Raw genomic sequence first — 6,000 nt, 5'->3', positions numbered from 1 at the left:
GTGTCCACTGAGAACTTGAACAATAACAATGTGTGACTGCAAGCAAACCTTACAGGTAGTGCAAATATCCAGAAGCAATATAAATGTAGATAAATAAAATATGAGGCCCTTTCTCTGTAAACCCATCGTTTAATTACAATGTGTACGTGCGTGAGGAGTACGTGTAGAGGGTTGGGGGTTGGGGAGGATTCTAGCCTGTGTCATATTTGAATGCTGACACAAAAAATATAGGAAAAATGAGTGTGTTTCACTAGATGGCAGCTAGCAAAAGAAAGACCTCTCACCTCTAAGGTCTCGGCATTCGGTCAAGTAGGCCCCATGGGCACTCAGCATCTACAGTCAGGGGCAAATAAAGCAAGAGCGCAGAAATCCCATCAGACTACATGCAAGCAGTACACAAGCAAGCGAAGTCATCTGAGCTGTATGACAACACATTAGAGGTTGAGTCAAAGTGCTAACATTAAAGCACAATGACAAAAACATGTCCAAAACACTGGTGTGAACCTCTCTTCAATTATGTAGATGCAAATAGGGCAACATTGTCATGGGGGTAGCCACAGCAAGTTGTGGAAAGTAACTTTGTCAAAGACAAAAGAATGTTCGCTAAGTGGCTAGGCAATTAGACAGGAGAGATGTTACTACTATCAGACACTCATTCCCTTCTCCATTAAAAAGTTGTAGCGAACTCAATATTCTATACATTTTTTTCAGTGCAACTGTTTACAGATTTAGAACCTATTTACGGAGACAAACTCATTCACGTTAGCATCGCAGGCATGCCTTGATAAGTGAAAATGTTACATAAAAAACTAAATGAAAAATGTTGCCAAATCGCGGCGGTAATCCCCCTGCAAATAAATAATCCACTATCTAGCCAATTGGAATAAGGCGCTAGCATCAATGATCCTCTATAAGGGAGACTCAGTGACGCTATTATATAACCTGCTCTATCTCTGGCAAGAAAGGGAAGCTGCTCTCTCTATCTGGGGTTCATGCAAATGCAGTCCCTGCAGATTTCTGCACATTTCAATTAGCTTTAAGAATCATGATGACTGGTATTATGAAATAAAGTCCCCCAGTAAAACCGCCTATAAGAGAGAGAGAGAGAGAAGAGGAGAAAAAAATCACACTGATCATGTTTGGGGTCAACAGCAACGTACATGACTTCTGAGCAGGTATATTCCTCCTCTGCAATAGAGTAATAAACACTGAAAAGACATTTTGTACGACAAAACATTTCTGTGTCAGGTTTTCTGTTTTTCAGATGCAGAAATAAGTTGCTAATTTTGTCTGTGCGCTTCCTAGACAGTGCAGGTTTAATTGCTAATTGTTAACCGGGAATGAATGCATTTGCATATTAATTAGGGAGCCCATTTACATTTTTAATTTGCTGCCTTCAAAGGGGGTGAGATAAAAGGTCGCACAATTTTAAATAATTTATGCTCCATTGCTGAAAAGACGCTGAAAAGAAGTGCTCAGCTGATTTTAACCCCTGAGAGCTTTTACAGAATAAAGCACTCCAAAAATTGTTTTTACAAATCTAATTAAATGGAAAAGGGCTCTGAACCAGACCATGGAGGAGAGCCACCCAGCAGAGAGGGAGAGAGAGAGAGATGGTGAGAGAGAAAGAGAGAGAGAGAGAGAAAGAAAGGAAGAGAAAGAAAGTTGAAGAGTGTGTTGAGGAACCACAGGGTACCAGAGAAGGCCCTCACACTATTGAAGAAGGGAGAGGGCTGAGAGTTCTGGAACCTTCCGTCAGGGTTCTGAAAAGACTTCTGTCACCCCTCTGGACGCATGCGAGTTGCCCGGCATGTGAAACAGTGCTGCCTTCTCAATCAAATGTGGCAAAAACGCAGCACTGCAGGTTACACTCCACTGAGCCCAAAGTCACAAATCAGCCACTTCAGTGCTGGTAAGATGTGTCTCCTTTGTTGCCGTAGAAAATTGGAAGTTTCATTTGGGATTTTTTTTCCCCGCGCAAGTCTTTTATGAGGGGAGCAGTCCCTTGCTTGCAGACTGGTAAGTAGGTGTCTTCAAAACAAAGGACTTATTTAAACAAAGGAGCATGCAGTATGAGATTATCAAGTAAATGTTCGATCACAATATTCATATGTCGTTGCTATGCCAACGCTCCTTGCCATTCATTTTTCACTGCCTTTCCTTCTCTGAGTTTGTGTCAAATGTGACACATATTTACATCATACTGTTCTATCATAGGACTTCTGATACCTCACACGACACTGGTCGCCGGGGCAACTAGCTGCCCTTTTTGGCTCAATTAGAGGAACGGCACTACAGATGCCTGTGTCGCATGTCCCTTCAGAATTTTTTTCTTCTTTTTTGCGTCTTTTTTCTGACTGAGTCTCACTTATCCCCCCCCCCCCCTTTCAAATTGCCCACATCCAAAAACTAGTTGTGATCATGACTTCTCTCTTTTGTGCCAGAGATCCTAATTACACGCCCCCAGACGGCGTGAGAGGCAGGGCACTTAAAGGCGAGCGCATCGCACGGCTTCATTGTCTGCTTGGCATTTGGTCTTTGTGCCCATGGTCTTAAATTACATCCTGACAATCTCAGTGGGCGCAGACACAGAGAAAGCATAAGAGTAAGGGGGGGGGGGGTGAGGGGGGGTTAGTGGGCATGGGGGTCGGCACGCGCCAGTCTTTCTCTCCTTCTCTCTCTCTTTCTCTACCTCCAAGGCACTCCTACACACGCTCTTAAGAGAACCAGAGAAATCACTGCCGAAAATTTGCCGGTTTCTCATGCTCACTGATTGTTCAGAATTAGCCGCACATTCCACCAAGAGGCGACAGAACATCTGAAAAGGACACAAATGAGGGGCCTGATCACATTGCAACTCCCCCCTTACCCACTGCCGCACCAAAAGGCACATTCAGTCAGGCCCAAAATTAAGCGAACCAACTCCCATTCAATTCAAACACCACTGAATTGGAAAAGGAGAGCGTGAGGATGGGGACTGTGTGTGTGTGTGTGTGTGTGTGTGTGTGTGTGTGTGTGTGTGTCTGTGTGTGTGTGTGTGTAAGTGTGTGTATGTGTGTGTGTGTGTGTGTGAGTGTGTGTGTGGGGGAGGGGGGTCGACCCTTGATTGAATAATTGATTTTCGTCCGTGGTCTATGTTTAAGAAGGATAACTAGACATGCTCTGGCCCATAATGATTGTAATTACTGCAATGACTGGTCATGTCAAATATGACACTGAAAGGACTGTTATTAACCTTTATTATCTGAAGCAGGAGAAAGAGAGGAGGCAAGAGAGAGAGAGAGAGAAAGAGGAAAAAATGATTCTACACATATCTGTTTCTTTCTTTCTCTCTCTCCCTCTCTCTCCCTCCTCTCATCTGCGTATTTCACCTCAGTAACACTGCTGATCGCTTGAGTAGACATAATTGTGCTAAGCTCAGTGTTGCTGATGTAAGGTGGCTGGTTAATTGACTGTGCCGTGAGAGGCACTGAAGTGTCCACAGCTTTGATTTCCCATCCCATCCCTCCGGGGCAACACGCCTCCCACCCCCACCCCCCAACAACTCAACCTCTTGAAAGGACCTCAGCTGACACCCGCTGATAATTGATATAAATTGTATAGGATAAATCCAAGCAAAACTTGTCAAATTCAACGGAATGGGAGAGAGAGAAAGAGGGACAGATAGAAAAAAGTTCCTTGTTTTTCTGTCTACCCCCCTTCACACACACTGTGTTCATTATCACCGTTGCCTGTGAGTGGTTGTGAACTTGAGGAGCCTTGGACCAGGTTGTTTTTCTTTCTTTTTTTGCCTTTTGCCAAGCTCAAAAGCGATGTTCAAATCCGTGTCATCGTGAAGATCAAGCCTCATTGCTCTCCAGACAGATTTACAGAAAAATAACTGCCAGTTTGGCAGCTGGCCTCATTTGCATATGCAGGCATTAATTAGCTGGTGCGGGTGTGAGGCTGGGTGTGACTGCCGGGCAGCATGCCTGGGGAGGCATACACTGTGGAGGGTGGGGGGCAGTTCAGGGTGTTAAGGGGCACCCCAAAATACACACAGCGCCCATCAGGGTCCCGGAGTTATACAAACCTCTGCTACCTCACACTGGGCCTAAGTGAGTGAGTGAGTGAGAGAATGAGAGAGAGAGAGAACCCATTTTTCCATTGTCAAACAAAACACCACTAAGACAATGAACTCCACCTAGCCTTTCACAAAGATGGTAGGCCTACCTTCATTTGCTGAAAACAATTCTCAATTGTTCATACAATCAATCCTAAACACCAGTATGTGAAGTGCCCATGAGTGTCTCAGATAAAAAGACAAGCCTACCTCACACTGGGCCACTGTGTGTGTGTGTCATCGTATATTTAGCCATTTACTCTCTTAAAGTCAAACGCTATGGGAATGGACACAATTTAGTCCAGTGATTACATTTGAATACATAACGTGTCTTAATTTACTGAACACTTAACTCAAACATTGTTAAGCGAGCTGATCCAGAGTCAGAGGATTTAGTGGGGAAATAGTAAAAATTGAAGAGAGCAAGCGTTTGGCCTACTGCTAAGCGAAAGCACGAAGGTTACGATGAGCAGTGCGTGCTTCGTGCGATGGGAGATGTTTTTGGCAGGCTTCTCTGTCCGTCTGCCAAGTCGCTCAATTACACACACTCTCATAAAGCACTTTGCTTCACTCCAACACCTGAACAGTGCTGCTCACAGACTTAAAAAAAAGAAAAAGAAAAACACCCCGGACATTATCATTTAAATGTCTGGGCTATTAATGGCTCACAAAGGGCAATTTGCATTGCATTTTCAGAAAGCACTTACCGATATACAGTGGCATCCTACCTCTTGGAAGGGACTAGTAAACTACTTCCATTGACAGTTCGAACCATGGTGCTCGAAAAATAAAAAAGAGATTAGCATCCAGAATTTTCTTTACGTTACTTGTGATATGGAACCATGTGTGTTAAGAAAGCACCTGCATTACACCGTGTAGTGGCAGGCCGTGGAGTACCAAAGTTCTTGGCACATTATGAGAACAACAGCGACATCTACAGGACAAGTAGAAACACTCGCTGAGTGGTTAACTCCAGAGATTAATGCAAAATTAGTCTATATCCCAATGGCTGATTGATTGAGTGATTGATGTACAGAATATTCCGAAAATAAAGTCTACAGTAGGCCTATGTTAAATTTAGTTCGTAATCATTTACTTTATATCCAACACATTTTTTTTCATCTATACATAGGCCTAACAACACCTTTATCAATAAATGTCTGCAGCAAAAACACTCCAATGAACTGAACACTGAAGTGTCAGGTTGTAACCAAATTCTTTTTATTAATGTCTCCCCCCAACATTTCACTTAGGCTACTTGCTCCTCTCACCTCCCCTAGTCACAACACTGCAGGACATCCATCTATCCAGAAGGTCAGGCCCGGATCATCCTGAGGTCTCTCCCTGGCACTCGGATCAATAACAGCCGTCTCCATCCTGTTCAAAAGGCAATCTGTAATCTACATCTGAGGCAGAAGGTACCCTAGGATAATAGATTACAGAATTGTTACAGATTTCTTGCACTATTCAGCAAGGCAAGTTTCAGATTATGAAAATATTACAATAGATAAAAAAAACTAAAGAAGAGTTTGAATATTAATAATCTCACTTCTAACCTAATCTGTAATCTCATTGTTATATGAAGTGCAAGGTTTTAGCTAGACATTTAAGGTGCCTCAAATCCTCAATTTACATGTTTTTAATCTAAAAGAAGAAAAAAATCTCTGTCCGGGCAATTCCAGAGCTCTTGGACCTCCATATTTTTCAGCGCTGTCCAGCCCCAGTGTTGGGAAGTAACTGAATACATGTATTCGGGATTACGTATTCAGAATACAAATTATGAGTAACTGTATTTAGTTACAGTTACATGTTCAATGAGTGGTATTCAGAATACAGTTACTTTGGCCATTTTAAGGGGTTACTTTTAGAATCCTTCTCATATGAATTTCTGGGATTTT

Source organism: Alosa pseudoharengus, unplaced genomic scaffold (genome assembly GCF_046254945.1).
Source record: "Alosa pseudoharengus isolate Yale_2024_CS ecotype anadromous, Long Island Sound unplaced genomic scaffold, YU_APseudo_1.1 YU_APseudo_1.1_scf_7, whole genome shotgun sequence".
Lineage (NCBI taxonomy): Eukaryota > Metazoa > Chordata > Actinopteri > Clupeiformes > Clupeidae > Alosa > Alosa pseudoharengus.
This window is presented reverse-complemented; position numbering follows the sequence as displayed.